The sequence below is a fragment of the Lipotes vexillifer genome, unplaced genomic scaffold (assembly GCF_000442215.2).
Source record: "Lipotes vexillifer unplaced genomic scaffold, Lipotes_vexillifer_v1.1 scaffold387, whole genome shotgun sequence".
NCBI lineage: Eukaryota > Metazoa > Chordata > Mammalia > Artiodactyla > Lipotidae > Lipotes > Lipotes vexillifer.
Window position 1 is genome coordinate 1,352,249 of NW_006795399.1, and position 22,012 is coordinate 1,374,260.

The following is a 22,012-nucleotide window of genomic DNA, read 5'->3' on the forward strand; positions in this document are numbered from 1 at the left end:
CCCGGACCAGGGCACAAACCCGCATCCCCTGCATCAGCAGGCGGACTCTCAACCACTGCCACTGCGCCAAAGCCCGAGGTCTTTTGATAGCAGTTAAATGTTTGCTCTTTGGTGTCATCCTTCCTGGTGTCCAGTTCCAGTTCTGCAACTTACTGGGTGTGAGTGCTTGAGCACGTTACTTGGCTTCTCTGAACCTCAATTTTCACATGCTATAAAAGAGGAATAATAATATCTATTCCAGTGGATTTTGAGAGGATTACATTAGAGAATCAAATGCCTGTAACTTGGTAAATTTTAAATAAACATTGGCTATTATTTGGGTTAATTCATTCATTTGATGGGTACAGAGAAAATAATAAATATAAGTAATTCCTGATATAGCTCCTTGCCTTTTTTTTTTTTTTTTTTTTTTTTTTTTTTTTTTTTTTTGCGGGTTGAACTGTTCCATTTAAAGTTGTATTCTTTTTTTTTTTTTTTTTTTTGTCGGTACGCGGGTCTTTCACTGCTGTGGCCTCTCCCATTGCGGAGCACAGGCTCCGGACACGCAGGCTCAGCGGCCACGGCTCACGGGCCCAGCCAGCCGCTCCGTGGCATGTGGGATCCTCCTGGACCGGGGCACGAACCCGCATCCCCTGCGTCGGCAGGCGGACTCTCAACCACTGTGCCACCAGGGAAGCCCACTCCTTGCCTTTTGAGCGTATTTTCCCATGTGTTACCTTATCTAATCCTTTTGGTGCCCCATGGAGTGGGTTATTATTAGTACCATTTTGTAGAACAGGAAACCGAAGTACAGGCAGATGATGTAATGCACCCAGGATCTCTTCCAGAGCTCTTAAGTTAGGTCTCTTTGACTCCCAGACAACACATTTTCAGTTGGATCAGGCTAACACTAGGCAGAAGGATGAATAATAGCTACCATTCACTTTGGGTTAGGCATTGGTTGGGCCTTTACATGTGTTATCTTATTTAAGCCTCATAACAACTTTATAGTAAAGAAAATATTAGAGTCTCCATTTCAAAAAAGTTAAAGTAACATGCACAGGGTAATTGAGCTATTAAGTCCTGGAGCCAAGTTTGAACCCAACCAATTTCATGTTTTATCATTAAACTAAACTGTCTCCTGATAGAAAGCTATGCTGGAGCACAGTGTTCAAGAAAGAATGTGTCTTTATCCAGCATTATGAGAAGTGAGGGAGAAGACGGATTAATAGCAATAGGCCAAGACCTTCATATAAGATCGACCGTGTTAAGCACTTTACCTGTGTCATCTTCATAGCTACCTCAAAAGGTATATGTTATTACTCCCACTGAAACAGACTCAGAGAAATTATCCTTCACTTAAAATTACAAGGCTAATGGCAAAGCTAAGGTTTAAACCCAGATGTGAGAGTGAAGCTCTTGACCTTTTTCTATGACAATGACACTGTAGGCTTTTAAAACATAGGTGAATTTAGACATCATCTCCACTAGTTCTCACCCTTGCCTATGAGCAAACTGAGGCCGTAGGAGCCCCTGTTTTTCCTCGCAGTTAGAACTTGTGACAGAAGTCAGCTTGCCCAACTCCTAACCCGGTGATCTTTCTAGCTCACCAGGAAGTATAAATGTGACCTCTGTCCTGGGGAACTCATACTCTAGGTGGAGAAACACAATCAGAAAGCAACACATGTTAACATGTATCAGAGGCTGCATCCTGTGCAGAAGGGGCATGTTTTCTAGAAGTTACAGAGACACTGGGTCAGTGAGGACAGAAGAGATAAGTGTGCAGACTCTCCAGTTTAAGACACATAAGAATCACCCCTGAGGAACCCACTTACATGCAGATCCCCAGGCTGGGAACAGAAAGTCTGAAAACAACAGTCTACATTGTTTAATAAATAGCTCTGATTCCGAAGCATATGCTCTAATTCCCTGCTCTGAGAAATAGGAAAGTTGTGAGTATGTTGAAAGAGCAGCAAAAACATAAGATTGGGTGTAGAAGATAAAAGCAGATTGAACAGCCTTTTGGAAACCAGGTAAAACAATGCACATTTGATATAATAAAGAGGGGAGCTTTGGAGAAGGGGAGCCAAGATGAGTGAGGGCTCCATGAAGAATGGAGTGAAGCAGTGAGGTCATGGGATGAGGAATAAAAGGTAGGAAGATGAAGGGGTGTGTTTTAGAAGCATTTCAAATGGCAAATCCATAGAACGGGCAGCTGGTCAGATGCAGGGCATAAAGCAGATGGACTGTACGAGCACCTGGACAGAGGAGTAGTAGTGGGTCTGGCTATGGATGTGCACACCTACGCATGGCCAAATGCTAATAAATACCACTTTAGTCGTACACTGTGACAAAGTTAAAAATTCTTCATGAAACATATAGTCATAAAAGACATAAAGTGCTCCTTTCAGCAATTCCTATGTGAAAAAGGAGGCCAAACCTCACATTCCTCATAGAGTCCTGAAAAGAACCCTTTTAAAAGGACACAAATTAGAAAATGTTTTGCTGATACTTGATCTCCCCCAAACCGGGAGGCCCTCGGTTTGGCTCGGAAAAGGTTGAAAAAGCAGTTTTCTTCATATCTCTTCATTTTTGCCCAAAGACAGAACAGTGAAAAACTAATACTGGATATTCAGAAAACGATCTTCAGAAAAATCTTAAAATGCTCAACCAGCATCTTTTTAAATCCTTTTTGCAGTTAGAAGAAAGATGAGGCACTAAAATAGGATATCAAGGAGTTCTAGTCTGGAATGGGTAATCTTGCCCAAAAAAGAGAAAAAAAATCAATAAGATAAGAATACAACTCAATTTCAGTGAAACCAGATAAACCACAAATAACTCTAAGAACTTTCTAATTGTTTTTTTTTTATAACTAAAGGATCCAGGTCTTTGAAGTTTTTTCCATTAACACTTGAAAACAGAAGCAGGACACTACGGTCTATATCAGTGGTTCCCAACCTTTTTGACATCAGGGACCGGTTTCGTGGAAGACATTTTTTCCTGGGGGGGGGGGGGGGGGGGGGGAGCCACAGCTTCCAGTCAGCCAACTGATCACGAAGGTGAATAACCGGGGGAGGGGGGAGGGGGGATAGTTCAGGCAGTAATGTGAGAGATGGGGAGCGATGGGGAGCGGCAGATGAAGCTTAGCTCGCTCACCCGCGGCTCACCTCCTGCCGTGCAGCTGGCTACCATCTGAGGCCCAGGGGTTGGGGACCCCTGGTCCATATCATATTTAAGATGCATGTGATCTAAAATGAAAACCTGAGACTCAAAGACTAACCAACTAACATAGCATATTGCTATGTGTACATTTTCTTAACAACGCATACATTATCACTGAGCACTGCAGAGACACTGAAGGGGTTGGGTAAAAAAAGGAGGGCATTATAATTCAACTACAAAGTCTAGTTCACTAGCTAGAACATTAGTAAATGTCAATGGATCAGCTTTGTTAATCTGTGAACTTTGTACTTTTAAATTTTTGCTTTATACATAATCGTTGATATAACCTAAGTTTTTCAATTTGAGGACTTCAGGTCCCATAGTTTAAAGAGGAAAGAAATCATCTGCTCTTATTTAGACAGTTTATTTCAGTAAAACTACAGGGATCTTTTGGTTGTTTCTGCCTCCACCCCCCGCCAAAATATACTAATGTTACCGAGTCTAAGCTCATACTGCTTGCCGCACAACAGGCCAATAATCGAGAGACAAGCTGTTGGGGCAGGGAATGATGACTTTATTCGGAAAGCCAGCAAACCAAGAAGCTGGTGGACTCGTACCCCAAAGAACCATCTTGCCTGAGTTAGGATTCAGGCTGCTTTTATACTAAAAGGGGAGGGAGTAAAGTCAAACACTTCCTGGTTCCCATCAGCCTCCAGAGGGTATGTGTTAATTTTTTCCTCCCTGCAATCATTCACGGGTGGGCCTGGTCAGGATGTTTCCTGTGAGCCAAAGGTATTTTGGCTTAATGCTCATTACCTGGGAAGCAGGGTTCCCAGAGATGGGGCGTTATGTATAATTTAAGCTTATAGGCAACATCCCTTTAGTGATTAACTTGTTATAGAATACAAAAGGTTCTTCCCTATTACACTGAGAGTCCACCTACTCATCAAGGAATTCTGATTATTATAGCAAATGTTATTAGATGAACCAGTCACTTTGGGCTCACATGAACAGAATTTGGAGTATTTCTATGCTAAAACTAATCTGACCATTGGAAATATTTCAATACTTTATTTAAATTGTGGTCATTCTCATTTATTCATTTATTTCTTATTAAACTGAGTACCTATTATAAAACAGGTACTGCTAGGTGTCAGAAAAAGGATAGTTGAAATACGTGGGAAGGTGGGATTATAAAAATGAAGAGCTCACAATCAAGTGAGAGAGAGTTAATTATGCAAATAGCTAGAATTTAATGTGAGAAACACCATAATGGATAAATACCAAATGCTGCGGGTACACAGAAATATGAGGGGGAAGGGTTCATTTGAACCCAGTCTAAAAGGATAAATAACAACTAAGTAAAAGGGAGTGACATTCAGGGCAAGGCATTCTTGGCAGGTAACAAGCTATGAAAATGCTAAGATATATGAAAAGAGAGACTGTGTTGGCAGGGCCATGAGTATGTCTATGTGGTAAAAACAAAGGGAATCTTAGGATGTCCAGATCTTAGAGAGGATCTTAGGAGGACGATGATAGGAAAACACAGTCTAGCCAGATTGTGAAGGAGGTTATATGACATATCCTATAATAAAATGGGAGCTGTTGGCAGTTTTTACACAGGGGCAGCTCCATATAACTTAGTGGGAGCTGTTGGCGATTTTTACACAGGGGCAGCTCCATATAATGTTTGGATCTTAGAGAATTTCCATCTTTGTCAGAAGGATGGATTGGAGTGTGGAGATGACTCAGTTTAGAGAGAAAGCTGGCACAGGTGTGGACAAGGATATGGGGTGGACAGAAGGAAGTATACGGAACACCACTGGCAAAGGGGAGAGGTAGGGTGAGGATAAAGATGTGGTTTCCCACTTGGGTTGCTGGTAGGCAGTTTTTTGTGTACCAGTTAAGCTATAGGATAAAGCCTACCATATTATATGATCTCAAGGACTACCTTAAGTGTCTACTAAGACTTAAGTGTCAAGAGAATATGTTCCACTCTTAGCTTTCTTCTTATTTATCCAGGACCCCAGGAAGTGAATGTGGTATCCATTTACTGTCTGCATCATGGAAGAGGACACATGTCCCACAGCCACTGATGCCATTTGGTGGAGGACAGGGTGGGTACCAGGATGCAGCTGGAGATTCATAGATTTCTAGGCTGCATATAGTACATTCCCATCTTTGTCCAGGTGAGTGATTATCCCCAGGAGGAATTCAGGTCAGTTCTATTGTTAAGAGAGGCCATGGAAGTCAGGGTTTGGGGAGGTACAGAACTCATGGCTAGGGAAGATGTGATAGAACACAGGAAGTCAAGTGCTGTAAGATGCTTAATCCCTGAGGAGTTAAATGGTTATCTGAGGGATCCTTTTCTATGGCCCACCACTTCCTATATACGTCATCACTCAGAATATGCAATTTGGTGGGCATATAAAACCAAGTACATAAATGACTCCTATCACAGAGTTAGGAAAACTGTTTAAGAGAAGTTCAGAGTACCACAGTGCTCAGAGGAGGGTAAAGAATACCCAATTAGTGAATCAGAAAATGATATATGGAAGTAAGAGCATGAAGCTTTGAACAATAGCTTAAAAGTCAATGAATTTTAGAGAGATTAGAGAGGAAGAGCATCCCCGTCAGAAAGAATAGCGTGTTCAAAGGCTCAGAGAAGGAAAATGCTTGGGTTTTTAAGGAACAGCAAGTAACAGGGAGGATTGGAAAACAGACATAGGAAGAGAGATCTTGGCAAGGTTGGGGTTGGAGAAATGTACATGATGGGAACAAAATATTAAAAACAGAAGGCACATAATTGGTAATCTGTACTCTGGAGTCCCCGTGCCCAAACTTCTCAATCTATATGACAGAAGAATATCTTCCTCTCTCTTTTTCACCATAAGCAATTATGAATTTTCACTCTGTTCCTAAAAGGTAAAAAGAAACCCAGGATATTATTATGAACCTGAATAATAATAGCTCATGTTTATTGTGCTAGGCATTGCGATAATAGATTATCTAATTTAAATAACACAACAACACTATGAGGCAAGTGGTATTATTATTCATATTTTACAGATGAGAAAACTAAAGTTTAGTGATGTCAGCTTTCCAAGGTCACAAAGATAACAAGCGGGGAAACCAGAATTCAAACACTAAATGCAAAACTCAAGAAAAGGATTTGTTCATGTGCTCTAGATATATGATCTCTATAAGTGCTTCCAATTAAGTCAAGTTATACAAATAACCAAGTTTACCATTTTTGTAAAAAAAAAAAAAAAAAAGTGAATCAACTGAAAATAAACATCTTATTCTGCTAGCAGCTCAGAGGAACGTTTCCCATCCTTTCAATCAGTCACAGCTTTCTGACAGTCCTCACCATCAGGATCAGTGTAGCGTAATACTGAAAAATTCCTGCCAGAGCCCAAAGGTCCCAAATGACCTTGGAAGATCAGATAATCCCTCTACTAAATGCCATCATCAAAAAATCATTACCTTTTTCCCTCAAAAACAAACTACCAACACTGGGAGAAAATCTACCTTAAATGAAAGCAAGACACTGATTATAAGAAGAATTTTCTTGAAAATGTCACTACTTTGCAATGGTTATACTTTTCTTCCATACATGTAAGAAGAAAAATATGCAGGATTACACGTATGCTGTCTTACCATGTCTCAAATGACTCCAAGAAAGAGTCATACTTCAAAATAGAGGGAGTATTTCTATGTAAAACCCACATAATGGTAATTATGATCTTTTCTTTAGTTTTATAAAGCCAGCCCACCTCAGTGAATTCCTACATCCCAGATGGAAACTGAATCAGCTAAACAAAAAGAATAAAAGGTGGAGATGGGGCACTAAATAAAATACCTTTTCCAAATTCTCCAGAATTCACCCATATGGAATATTTGAATTAAGCATTGAATACAGGAGCTTCTGAGGGAAATTCTCACTATTAGAAAAGCAGTAGACAAGGAAGCAAGAAGTGGTACCAATTGCCTCCCGCTTTCTCTACATTTTCCAACTTTAATCCCAAGGAAGAATGCACCAAACTTCTTATTCTTTCCTGGAATGATAGAATCTCTACAGTGCCCCTGAAAGCAGTGATCCTGATAAGCAAAATGCCATTAAGCCTGAAAGCAGCAGTTTTATGGACAACATTTAAATTACTTCCATGCGCCCTCTGCTCACGCAGGATCAATCACCGTGATTGGTGTATTATAATTTCCCCTGACTAAACTGGTCTCTCTCTTTTGCTTTTTCCCCCAAGGAACTCAATTTGCCAACAAGGAGCCTTTCCTGCCGCCCTCTATTTTTTTTTTCTTTTCATATTAACTATAATACAAAGGACTAAAGTAAAACCCAAACTCAGAGATTCTCATTGTTAACCACTGGCAGACATTTTGAAAAGCTCCGAGCATATTTTATCCTACATTTCCATACATTTTTGTGTTAATTTCCAAGTCCAAGTTGTGGGACAAAAAAGCTCTTAGTATTAACGAGGAAACAACTTAGAGGGCAATAAAATTTAAGTTTACAAATTATTGTTCTATTTCTGATACAATGTTTAACATTTCAGATATTAGCCTTTAAACATAATTAAAAGAAAAGTGAACTTTAGAACCAGGTGCATTTTTTAATGTACTTGATATAGGAAATGGTAAAGGGGGAAGATGTTATTTAAATTCTAGTTCTGAAGCACATCTTTCCCGTAATTGTCATAGGAAATTGGAAAATTATACCAACTATCCCTTGATCCTAGACACTGTTTCACCAGTAAATTTTTGCTTTCGTTTCATAATTTCCTTTAATATTTGTACATGTCTTAAAGGCAATGGCCAAGTATCTGTATTAAACAAAATGTATATGCCGTCAATGCCCCAGAATCTCTATGAATGAAGGTAATTATCTACAGAGGGGCAATAAGAAAACAAGATCCCCACCCCTTTCAAAAGTATCTCTATTTCCACGGTTTCAAAGAATGCCATTTGCCATGTTATTCAAATCAAGTTGAAACATAAATGTGCTTAAGAGAGGGCATGTTCTGGCACTTCTCAAATTTTTCTGCGAGGCATTGCTGTTGAGGAGGAGACTGAAGAGTGAATACATACAGCCTGGCTTTGGAGGGCAGCTCCCAATGCAACCCACTTCCAAACTTGAAATTTCTTTGAAATCTTGTGATATAGTTTTTTTGTTTGTTTGTTTTTGTTTTTTGGTTTTTGGTTTTTTTTGCAGTACACGGGCCTCTCACTCTTGTGGCCTCTCCCATTGCGGAGCACAGGCTCCGGACGCGCAGCCTCAGTGGCCATGGCTCACGGGCCCAGCCGCTCCGCGGCATGTGGGATCTTCCCGGACCGGGGCACGAACCTGTGTCCCCTGCATCGGCAGGCGGACTCCCAACCACTGCGCCACCAGGGAAGCCCAAAATCTTGTGATATAGTTTTAAAATGCATGCAAATTGTGCCTACCACCGCCTAAGGTATCTGTTTGATTTAATATGAAGATTAAAGTACTTATCTGGATCTACTGAGGCATACTTACCTTTAAGCCATGAATGGTCATCTGCATGATGCTGTGAAGACGGGATCAGCAATGAGAGATGAAGTGCCTCAACTCTGGCGAGGAGTTGCTGCTCCAATGCGACTATAGGTCTAGGAGGAAAATGATGCCATAAGAAAGAAACAAGTGGCTAGAAGGAAAGCTTAAAGGGAAACAAAGTCAAACTTACTTCACGATTTGCCTAGGGTCAAAGAATGATGCTTAATAATTACAATGACTTGATTTAGAAAAAAATGCTATTAGAAAAATGAATGGAAAAAGACAAGGAATTAAACTGTTCTTGTAGCATAAAAAGAAGAGGTAATTTCTCATTCATTTGCACACTTTAAAAACATAAAACTAAAGATTTTTAATTTCTTCTTATATAGTAAAATTAAGTTACATAGCAAATCTCATTTTAATAAGATGTCTTTAATTACATGAGATTTAGCAGAATGTAGGTATAATTGCTTTGAGGACATAGTTTATTAACAAAAGAAAAATTATGACATGCTAGTAGCATAAAGGAAGCTATATGCCATCATCCTTTAGGATCTAAATATTATTTGAATGGAAGTATTATTTTTAATTAAAATTCAGTGAAAACATATAAGATTTGTATTAAAGTGATATTATAGTGCTATCTTCAGGGGATAAAAATTTGAGTTTAAATATTATCCGAAAGTCAGGTCTCTTTTGGTTGAGAATATACACTATCCTATATCTCTGAGATTCATAACTTTGTATCATTAAGTTATGTCTTATCAAAAAATATTTAGTGAGATCAGTGCTTGCTGAGAATATACACTCTGGATGCTGCCTGATTATGCTAACGATTTGAAACACAGATTTTTAACCATACAAAGTAGAGCTAAAAATCTGAACATATATTCAATTGGAGCAATCAAACTTTTCTGGTTTCTCAGCCTCAACCTAATAGCTATGAGTAGTTGATTGCTTTTTTAAACTCTTTATTGTATAAGTTTTCACATATATACAACAGATAAATTCCCATGAACTGTCAACTTTAACAATTTTTCACCAATCTTGTTTCTTCCATCCAACCCACTGTTTTGTTTTGTTTTGTTCTGTTTTTACGGTTTGTTGTTTTTGTTGTTGTTGGAGTATTTTATAGCAAACCCCAGACACCATGCTGTATTACCCATAAATACTTCAATGTGTATATCTAATTGATTCTATATAATCTCCATTGCCATTATAATGCAGTCCTTTAATGTCTTACTTTATTATGTCTCCTAGTAAATTTGTCAGTTGAATTTTACTGAATAGAGTGTATATGATTTAGTATCTCAATACTATTATTTCAGTGTAAATATTTAGTCTGGCCATACCTATACCATCCAAGTCTAATATTTTAATTGAATTTGGTAAATTCAGTTATGAACTGCACTAAAGGGCTTTTCTTGTTTGGCTTTTTTTGCAATATTAAATAGCCAAACCAGTAAAAACCACTTGTGGTTTTACCATCTGAAAAATAAGCATCTGAATGTGTATATACTGGACCAAATCAACCACATCATAGTCAAGTTATATAGATGCCAGATTATGAAATCCTTAGAATAGCTGATAACTATTTAAGAGATTAGATTATGTCAAGATCACTTCAAAACAATAAAACATAGAGGCAGTAAGAGTGTGGAAAGAGAACTTTGGAATCCACACAAGCCTAGGTTCTAATCTCTACTCTGCTACTTAATTAATGCCTTTGTTAACTTCAGCTAATTAGTATTCTGAGTCTCAATAACCTCATCTGTATTATGGGGATAAAAATGCCATTGTAACTATCATAAAACTTGTTTGAATTCAATGTATGTAAAGCATCTGCCATATGATAAATAAAATTCCTTCCTTAATAGCTTCCCAGTCAATAGTCAACAATGAGATGGAAACAACCTAAAAATTATCCTCAGTTCATGTCTTTTAAAATCTTGTAGATTATTTCAAATACTAACTGTCCCATATAACTAACAATTAATAGATGGCACTCATTCAAAAATACAGAATAATTTTTAAAATGTTTTTACTAGATAGATTTATGAATTTATTTGTTTCTTTCATGTTGGATAATACAGTAAAGAAAGATAATTAGCAATCTCAACTTTACTTGGAATTAGTTGGTATGAAATAAAACTCCTCATTCGTATTATTCTCAGGTAAAGTAGTTCAATGAGATGTGTACTTTGGGGATCAAGAACTTTTTGAAGTGGTTATTATTAATCTTTAAATTCACAAATGAAGAAACCAACACTCAAGGACACAATAAGGGTCAGAATAGAAACTTAGACTGTTGCCCAAATCTAAGCACATTCCAGTAACTCATCTCTCCTCTACTTAATTGAGGATAGTTTGAAAAACGTTTTGTTCCCCCCTCAAAAGAAGGAGAATACATTATCATGTATTTGGCTATGGTACTATTTTACTATATAATATTGGAATATCAAAACTAAATCCTGATGTAGCTATGTGACAATGACCTTGCGAAAGTAGCATACGTACACGCATGCAAAAGCCCACCTGTTCTAATAATCCTACTATGCTTTTGCGGCTCCCTGAAACTCTGTTTGTTGATGAAGATGCTTTTTCATGCAGCAAGGTTGAGGGTTATTGATCTATAAAAGTCTTTATGATTCAGCTGCTGTGGAACTGTCTACTGTCTGTGTCTCCAGAGTGTGATTTTCCACTGACACCAAGTTGATTCTTGGAAATTTACATGCTGTTATCCATTTGACAATAAATTGCTGTGTAAATCCTTTATATGATACACATGCAGGGCACTTTTTAATAACAAGCTATATATCTTAATGGCTAATCTGTCTTTTTTCTTTTTCTTTTTTTTGGGGGGTGGAGAGGGGGGGTTGCTTTTGAAAACTGGCCTTAATCTGCTACAGAGGTCACTTATAAATCGAGCTCATAGGTTCTGTGTGAAGCAAGCAAGTTGTCTTAGCTTCGGATTTCATCCCAAAGTAATCATTGCATTGAGTTGCTTACCTGAGAAACTGACAAGATTCAGTTATTAATGATTTCTTTCTAAACGAGAAAACACATTTTAGGGCACAAGCGCCAAAACCAGACGGCCTGGTTGGAATCCTAGTTCTTCCATTGTACTGGCTCTGAGATCTTGGGCAAGATGCCTAATTCTCTGTGCTTTCGGTTCCTCAGATGTGACACAAGGAAATATGTAAAACTGTTCCTACACCATAAGATTGTTGTGAGGATAAAATGAGTCAAAAACACTGGAAGTTCTTGAAGAGCACCTGATACATAACAGTTCTCAATAAATATGAATCATTGCTATCATGAACATATATAAAAGATCTGTCACGTTATAAGTAATATTTGAACCCCTACTGCATGCCAAGCATAGTGCTAGATGCTTTCAAATATTTTAATCAATTTCATAGTAATATTAAAGTACATGTTTTTCCCCCTGTTATGCTAATAAATAAACTAAGACTCAGAGAGTTTACCTAAATTGCCTAAACTCACAGAGCTGGTAAGTGACTGAACTGAAGGTCGACTTGAAGAGCAAAGAGAACGGCAGGTGCACCCTGGAGACCCAAAGGTCAGCCCTCCAGGAGTCAGCTGACAGTATGCCATGTACTCACATTTCTCCAAAGGTTAGGGATTTTTTTAAAAAGTCATTTTCTATACCAGTTAATATCAATATTGTAGTTTATTTTAAATGCAACTACAATAACTGCTAACTAATCTGACAATGAAAATATTTTAATGCATGTGTGGTTTTGCTAGTAGGGGCTGTCAGATGTAAGCAGGTAGATGGGCCACAGAACTTTCCTGGAGGGAAAATAAACTCACTAAGCAATGAGTTTAAAGTCAAGTTCTCTCCTCATATTCTTGGAGATGCCATTCCTCCTACTTGCCTGTGTTACTCCTTCCCACATTCGTGCACGTGGCTGGCTCTTTTTCATTCTTAAGCTCTAAGCTGAAATTCTCTCAGAAGAATGTCCTCGGACCAACCTATATGATCTCTCTATTACTCTTCATATCCCCACCCTCTTCATGCTGCTGGAAGCCCTTGTCAGGATCTTGACGTTAATCATATATTTACTTGCTTGTCGAATACTTCCCTGTTTATAGATCATGAGGAAATGGACTGTAGTAAATATTCAATAAATAAATGCATCAATGACCCACAAATATTTCGATTTCATCTCACATGTCTCAATTTTCTGGTCTTAAAAATATGACTTCTAGTGTCCAAATGTAATACTTTGTTTATGGAACTCTTTGTTTTTTTGATACACCACTATAGCTTTAAAAAAAATCATAATACTTAAGTATATAGCATTATAACTCCCTTAAAAAATAAACCCCTAAATTAACCCTCCATTTTATATACTATTATATAAAAGTGGATTAACTCTTTTTTACTCCATTAATGTAAAATATGTATTACAAATGACACGTTACAAAGTGTACATTGTAAAATGAGGACAATAACAGAACTGAATTCATAGGATAGTTAGGATGATTAGATCATGCATGGTAAGCACTTAGAACGAGGGCCAGCACATAGTAGCACTTGCATAATTTACTGTTATTTTTTAAATGATGATGAAGATAGGTTTTCATGACCTTAGCATTGTCATTGCTTGGCATGTTTTAATAATGGTAAAAAATCACCAATGCTACCCAACACTGTTTGGCATAAAATAGGTAGCCCATAAATATTCATTGCTTTCTGCAAGAGGTGCACCTCAATTTAAGAAAATGTATAATATTAAATGTTAATAGTACAATTATTTTAATCAGAGAAAGACTACTCATCCTGTGAACATTATACATAGTTTTTGTTTTGTTTTGATTTTTTTAAAATTATACCTTCCACAATTGGATACAATTCCTTTTGTAGAAATGGTGACAACTGGACAGAAACATCAGTGTTGAGTACTGTGGCACTGGGGAGATAGCATCGTGAACGAGCAGGCACACAACGTTTTTTAAAGAGGTATAGATCCTTTCAAGCGGATAGAGCATCACACAAATTATAATATAAATGAACAGAAAATGTGTTTCAATGTACCAAAGTCTGATTTACATCAGCTTTTCAAGGACATATCAATTGGATCAAGCAGCATGACACCTGTTATTTAAGGAGTCAATACGTTGTGGAAGATGAAGGGCTGTTGTGATGATTTGAGCCACAGGAAGTGAAAAAACTATTAGTCCTTATATCTCCCAATCTCCTCGCAGTGAACACAAAGGGAGTCTTTAAAGAAAGAGTGGTTTGGGCAAGCAGTACTAAACAATCACTTCTCTTACTGTGTAATCTTAACATTAATTGCAAAGTCTATGTACTCTTCAGGTGTGGTGCATACAGGGACTGGAAAACTTTTCTAGAAAGAGCCAGATGGAAAATATGTTAGGCTCTAGGGGCCATAAAGTCTCTGCCACAACTACTCAATCCTGCCACTGCAATACAAAAGCAGCCACAGAGAATCCATAAATGAAGGAGTGTGGTCGTGATACAATGAAACTTCATTTATACAACACTAGTGGGCCAGAATTTACCTGCAGGCTTGACTTCTGGGCTAGGGAATTATCAAAACTGTTTCTTGAGTCATTGCCATATGTTCAGTCCACTGGAATATCTTTCACTTCCAAAATCTTTTTTGTTACTTTACACTCTGAGGTCACTTTCCCTAAACATTGTGAAGATTAAATGAGATAATCCATGTTAAATGTCTGGGACAAAGTATCCAAAACAATTCAGCTCAATACATGTAGACCTGAAAGCGCGAATGAATTCTAGTTCTGCTACTTATTACTGTGTGACCTCGGACAAGGTGCTTAACTTCTCTATACCTCAATCCCTTATGAAATGAGATAATATGAAATGAGATAATAACTACTTATTTCATAGGTTATTGAGAGAAAGTGAAAGAAGATGGATATAAATTGTTTAGAACCGTGCCTAGCACATGCTAAGGATTATTTGAATGTCAACTATTATTATTATTATTACAGGTTCACAACTCTCAGGCACACTAAATACTGTTTTCTCCATTTAACTAAAAATCAGGAAGAGCAGCATTAGAATGTTATATTAAAGAATTAATTCTAGGAGAGCCAGGAAAGACAGAGATCAGGATAGGCTAGTTAGTTGCTCTAGGTGGTTAGTTGCTGGAGTTAGTTGGGGTTAAATTATGCAGAATGTTAAATAAGACAAATATTTTGGACTTCATCTCCCAAAGAAGAGAGGAGTTGCCTAGGGAAATTGCTACTCTGGATCTAAATCTGATGAATGATGAATAATCAGTTGGTGAAGCTGACAAGACTTGTAAAAACCATGTACAAAAGATTTCAGAAAATAAGAATTAAAAAAGAGAGGGCCCCAGAGTCTCATGCACTCCAAGTATCATGAGTACAATACTGACTGTTTTGCATGAATTTATGCACATGGAACCTGACTGGTTTTCCCCAGAGCTCCTATTGTCCTCCAGTTTACCTGGAATAGAGTGGAGAGGGGGCAGGGAAGAAGGGCTCAAAGCCAAAAACTAAAATCAGCTTTTTCCTAGAATGTAAGGACTGCAACAAGAAGCTAAAGCCAAAAATGACCTAATTTTCTCACACAAGATTGAGGAAAAAGAAGAAAGTCTAGTATAGACACTAAAGCCATTGTAGCAAATACACAAGGGAATGGACAAGAAGGAGTAGGGTTATTCACATAAAGAGACAAACATCAAAGTGAAAGTCTAGGGCTTCCCTGATGGCCCAGTGGTTGGGAGTCCACCTGCCGATGCAGGGGACACGAGTTCGTGTCCCGGTCCGGGAAGATCCCACATTCTGTGGAGTGGCTGGGCCCGTGAGCCATGGCTGCTGAGCCTGTGCATCCAGAGCCTGTGCTCCACAATGGGAGAGGCCACAACAGTGAGAGGCCCACGTACCGCCAAAAAAAAAAAAAAAAAAAAAAGTGAAAGTTTAGGGTATATCCATTTGTAATGGGACAAACGAACAGCTGTCTACATTTTACTCCAATGGCACATGATAGTCCAGGACTATGGTTCTAAACGCAACCTCAAATTGATAATGGTAGGATCAGCAGAAGGCCAAAATGCACTAGAGTTCTAGATGACCAATAAACATCACTGGAGTAGTTGGCCCTGAGGTCCAGGTACATGTAGGAGTTTAGTTTAGATCTTAATTATCTAGAGCAGTGCCATCCAAAAGAGATATACTGCAACTCACGTGTGTAATTTAAGATTTTCTAGTACTCATCTTTTTAAAAGTAAAAAAAAGAAAGAAATTTTAAGGATGTATTTTATTTAACCCAACACATCCAAAATATTATTTCAGCATGAAATCAATATAAAAAATTAATGAGATATTTTACATTCTTTTCTTCACAATATTTTACACTTATAGCACATCTTAATCCAGATGCTAAATTTTCACTGGTAATATTTGATCCATATTTAGATTTTAAAAGTGTACGGCTGGAAAACTAAACTTACAAACCCAAGTTGTTCCCAATGTATATACAAGTTTTCCAACAGTTGAATTGAATATTAGTTTTTAAACCTAAATTTATAATTAAGTAGAATTAAATGAAATTAAATTTCTATTCCTCAGTCACATTGTGACATGTCAAGTGCTTCATAGCCACATGTAGCTAATGGCTACCATATTGAACAGCTCAGAAAACTAGAATTAGTTAGGGGTGGCCCTGGACAGGCTCTCTAAAGGAAGAATACCAATTGTCTGAGGGAAAAAAATGCTTGAGAGATTGAATGTCCTTAGGATTTAGAGTCTTGTTCTTCAACCATTCAGTTGTATCATATTTTACCTGTGTTTATATCACAGTATTTAGTATTTCCTATTAATAGTGTGCTTTAAGTTGTAATTCTATCAAAATTGAAGGCAAAGAACTATCTTTTATAATTATTTTATAATATTTACAATGCTTACCATAGTGCATAAACATCATGATAAATAAACAATCAATTCATTGATTTAATTCTTTATAAACAAATTAAATACTGAAGAGCCACAGGTTATTCTGATCCTTGAACCAGAGAAAAGTCTTATGGAAATAAGGAAACGCTGGCTGATGAAGAGGGAAGATTTTCTAGATATGAGAATAGGACACAAAGTCTCACAATAAGCTAAATCTAGGGGTAGTGAGGTAAGGGGAGCATGAGGTAGTTGCCTTTTGGGTAGTATGCAGAGGATGAGACAGGATGTGGCTCAGAGGGTAGTCTACAGTATTGAGACCCAGTCTTGAACCACTAAATTAAAATGGGACTTAATATAAAGGAGGAACCATCGCATGTATATAAAAATAAAAGAAATGGAATAATCAAAATGGCACTGGAAGAAAATTAACTCTTGCTGTAATATATCAAATCCTGGAGAGGTACAGGCAGTTTGGGCACTGTTGTTTGTATCTGTGGAAGAGAGTAAATCAGAAGATGCTGCAGTTAATGCTATTAAAGTTGGCCCGGGAATAAGAGAGCGCTCATTTAAAACTGTTCCTGGAATTTCCAGATGGGGCTAAACTCTAGCAAGAGCTGTTTTAAACAGTGTGTAAATCTGGCTCCAGAGTTTTGTGTGAGGTACCCTACCCAACTGCTCATATTGCTGAAAATGCCTGGAGTCATTTCTGAACATTCAAATAGCTTATTTAAATACCTACTTTTCATATATCAACAGATTTTTTCCAGTGGAGGAAATGGGGGCAGTGCAGTTCTGGGACCTTCCAACCCCTCCAGAATGAGCACTGCTTGACAGTCTGTGAATGATTTAATAGTGAGACAGACAGGGTTTGTAAGGCCAATAATTTCCGTCTCTGCAACGTTTTGAAATATAAACACATGTGATGAATTGCGTGTGGATTGATTAACTATCTGAGCAACTCTACTGAACAAGGATTCAAGAAACGACTGCTCTAGATTGAATTATGGAATTGTTTTTAATTGAACCTTATTTATTTTGCAGCGGGTAGGCAGTGCCCTGTCCTGCAAAACCACAAGGAACCCGGTGATCTCTGGCACAAGGAGACTGGTTTCCCACCTTTGTAGCCGAGGAGAGCTGCACTTAGGCTCAAGCAAACAATTCGACTGGAACTTCCCCTTTTCTGAATGTTATGACTCAGTCAGGCAAGATCTCAGCTGAATAGTAACACAAGCTAAGTTGACTTTCAGGATATTCCTATCAACATTTGGACTCCTTTCCATGCCAGCTCCTACTCACAAAGTTTGCAGTGCCCCAGGTCACTCTCACTGAACAACGCCCCCTCTAATAACCCACACACTAAACCCTACTGGCATCACAATTTACCATTTCTGTCCACCAATCTCTTCACTTTCAGATAAGCTAATCCTTGTTAATAGGCTTGTTGCTTTGTTACTTTTTACTAATCCTAGACAAGATAATGTCTTAACCGGGTTAACATGTACCAAGACCTGTAGGTGATCACTAACAGGGAATTACCGATAGCAGCAACAAGCCATTTGTAAAGACAAATTGAGGAGACTGGGTTCGTTGGTATCCTACAAATAATACTTACTGGGCAGACACCTTCACCAGTTACATCTAGGAGGAACTCTGCCCAAATCCTGATGCATATGCTCTACACAGTTCATCTAGACAATAAATATGAACTGACTACCTAACGTATAGTGGACACTATGCTAGATACTGACATACAAAGGCCAGTAAGACGTGGTTGGTGTTCTCAAGTCGCCATCAAGCATGGTAAACAAACATTAAATAATAATTACAACATAGTAAGTCCCAATGATCAAAGTCCAGTGAGGACCCAGAGAAGGGAAAAATCAACACTTTCTGGAAGATTAGTGAAAGATTTTATGCGGGAGGTGAAAACTGGGCTGAGTCTTAAAGAATGAGTAAATGAGCAAGAGTTACTAAGGAAAATGAAGAAAAGGAGCTTATATAGGCAGCTGAGGTTGGAAGAAAAGAGGATGGGAAAGGCAGGGCAGGAAGGGGAGAGAGGGAGGGAGAAAGAAATGGACAGATTCCCAGGAGATTTTATCTGACCAAATAAAATTGGGGCAAGGAAATGGAGAAGCTGGCGATTAAAGTTCTGCTCTCTACCCCCCGAGGGAATATTCTCTTCACAGTAAGAAGAATAACAAAAGAGAGGAAATAGAATTTTCTGAAAGAATTTGAAATGAATTTACATCTAACCCCAATGGGTTTTGTTATAAAGCAACTTTACTTCCTTCTTGGTCTCAATATATCCAGTTACTAGAATTGCCTTAAGATGAATTCGCATGCCTTTTTTGTAATACATAGATGGAAAATACTTTGTAACTCTAACAATGATTATTGATAAGTCAAAATTTCCTTTGGTGAAATATTATTAAATACTGTATATTTCAAAGAGAACATTTAAGTCATTTTTATATACTCATAATAAAATAGCAACTAATGCTATGCACTGGATGCTATATAAGCATTAAACATATAATTAACTTATTTAATCCTCACAAGCATACACAAGGTATTACTAAAATCTCCATTTTATAGATGAGGATTCTCAGGCACAGATAGGTAAAGTGCTTGTTCAAGATCACACGGTGGATAAGTGGGAGGGGGCAGAGCTAGGATTCAAACCCAGGTGGTCTGTTTCCAGAGTCCAGGTTTTAATTACCAGACCATACTATTTCTTGTAACGATGAAAATAGAATTACCAAATGTACCAACTCTGACAAAACAGAGAATCTGGACAAAAATTTTTAAAGAGTTATATCGTCCAGTATTCATGTCTATAGCAAAATGCTTATCGTATGCTGATCTGACAGTCTAGTAAGATAGCTTCCATTTATAAAGACCGTGATGGGAATGAACAATTAAGTTATATTTAAGTGAATGTGATTAAACTCTGAAAATGAATCATCTCTAACTCAGAAGCATTTATTTGTTTTACCATTTTGTCGTAGTAGATAAAAAAAAAAAACTTAAACCATTCTAGTCACTAAATAGTGACCCTCCCTAGGGTGACAAAGGCATAGCCTCTCCCTGTTTAAGTAAATGCTGACAGCAGAACCTGCAGTAATTGGAGCCAGATGGTTTAGAAGAGTGAGACTTCTCTGCTCTGAAATGGAAAACACTTCCATGAAACTTGAGGCATGGGCTTCCACCCCAACTACATCTTTGCAAATTTCTGTGTATGCACATGTGTATGCAATGTGTTATATACGCATGGCTGCAGTGCAATACCTCTTTAAAAGAATAAAAACGTGTCAGAATGTATCTTCTATTTATCACATGTAAATAGCTCTGCCTTTAATTACATGGGGTGTCCTGACTGCCCTACTTTCAAGGACAAGAGTGAAGAAATCAAGTGTTAACATGTGCATAACTGAAGAATATTTTTACTTCTGAAAGAAATGAGTCAACATGAGCCAAACTTCATTATTTTTGTTGCTGTTTTAGGGAAAGCAACTTCTTTGTTACCAAAAAAGAAAATAGAACGTGACCATGAGCTGCTCACAGAATAGTTAGCCACTAAATACAGAAAGAAACTATTTAAAGCCAGTAGAATGTAGTCTATTCCCTCAATGGAAAGACCCCAATTAATTTCCAAAGCTAATATTCTGCTTGAATGCAAAGAAAGCTAAGGTAGAAATCAAAAGAACTGAATGTTAATCTCAGCTCTCTCTGCCCCAAAATCACTCTACCTTTTTTTTTTTACCATAGTCTTCTCTTTTGATAATTGAAGATAATAATACCTCACAGGATTATTATGGAAATAAAAATAAAATAACAATATTAAATATTTGCAGTTTGCCTATTGATAACTGATATAAAACACTTTAAAATATTAGCAATGTAGGAATTATATTCTTTCTTCAGGCTTATAGTTTCAGCAGAAAAGGCTTATTCCATTTTCTATATAAGAATTCAGCCATTGTTGTAGCAAAATGGATTAAAAAAAAGTGTTCAGGAAAAATAATGGTTGTCTTACTAAACCATTCTTCAAAATGTGTTAAATGTGGATGATAATATAGAATATATGAAATTGTGCTTGATGGTAAATACATAAAGATCTGTAGAGGGGAGAGAGGGTGGTGGAAAAAGCAAGAGGCTTATTATCCCACCAAAACACATTTGGTTTACACACTGGAAAGCCATAGACAAAAAGCGAGCAGCTGTAGGAAACCATCATGTTGATTTAATTAGCTTTGAAGAGGTGTTCTATGACCTCCATGTTCTACAACTGTGGAAGTTTACTCAGATGAATGGCTAAAAACACAATTACACATTCTACTCTAATTCAACAAAATTGAAACTTGTAAAAAAAAAAAAAAGAGGAAAACACTCTTTATGTGACTATCAGCCATCTTTTTTCTTTTTTTTTTAAATAGGTTTAAAGGAAAGGATCTCATAGATAGTAACAATAATTGGTGAGTGAGACTGACTCACTGATATGGCTGGCTCAAGAAGGCCTGGTTTGTTTAACAAGGATTGTTTAACCAAATCTATCCGATTAAATATGGTATTATCACATTCAGTTTAGATCGCCCATTTTTCCAACATATCAAAAAGAGCAGCTGATAATTTGTTCCTTAACTATAAACTCAGGAAATATTTGCTGTAAAAACATGACCCACAAAGCCGGACTGAAAGCCTTTAAAAAATTTTTGGCCAGCACCAGCTTAATTATTCCCAAACTTGCCCTTTTATTTTTAGTTTGAGACTGGTTTTGGAATTAAATACTGTAACTGAACATCCTTTTGCATTGGCTGTTGCATTGGCAAATCCAATAGAGGACAGAGCATGTGTATATGTATATTTGTAAAACTAGCCTGGCTGCATTAACTGTCTAAATTTTTTCTAAATTCAGTCCAACATTACAGGTTATTTTAAAGAACATTTTGCATTGTATTTAACTTAACTGCCAATGCTTACACGTCTTCCTTCAGGCTTACTCCTTCCCCAGATGTTTTTGGTACCATCTATTAGTCTAAAATAAATAATAAATACATAAAGTCAAGGTATGCCAATAGCAAATTTATTGACAAATTTAAAATTTGAAAAATCTCAGAATGGGACAACGAAGAGTTTCTGAAGAGGATATACACCACTGTGAGCTCCTCCTAATGATCTCACATTTCAAGAAGAATCTATATGAGCAATGATTTCACAGATGCCATTGTAGAACGCATGCCAAGACATCCTCTTTGAGGTTTCAGGTACCAGGTACCTCAGTGATCTCTAACAAGTCTCATATTGGGATCTGTTGCAGGACTTATGAACGGATTGACCCTGATATATATATATATATATATATATATATATATATATATATATATATATATATATATATATATA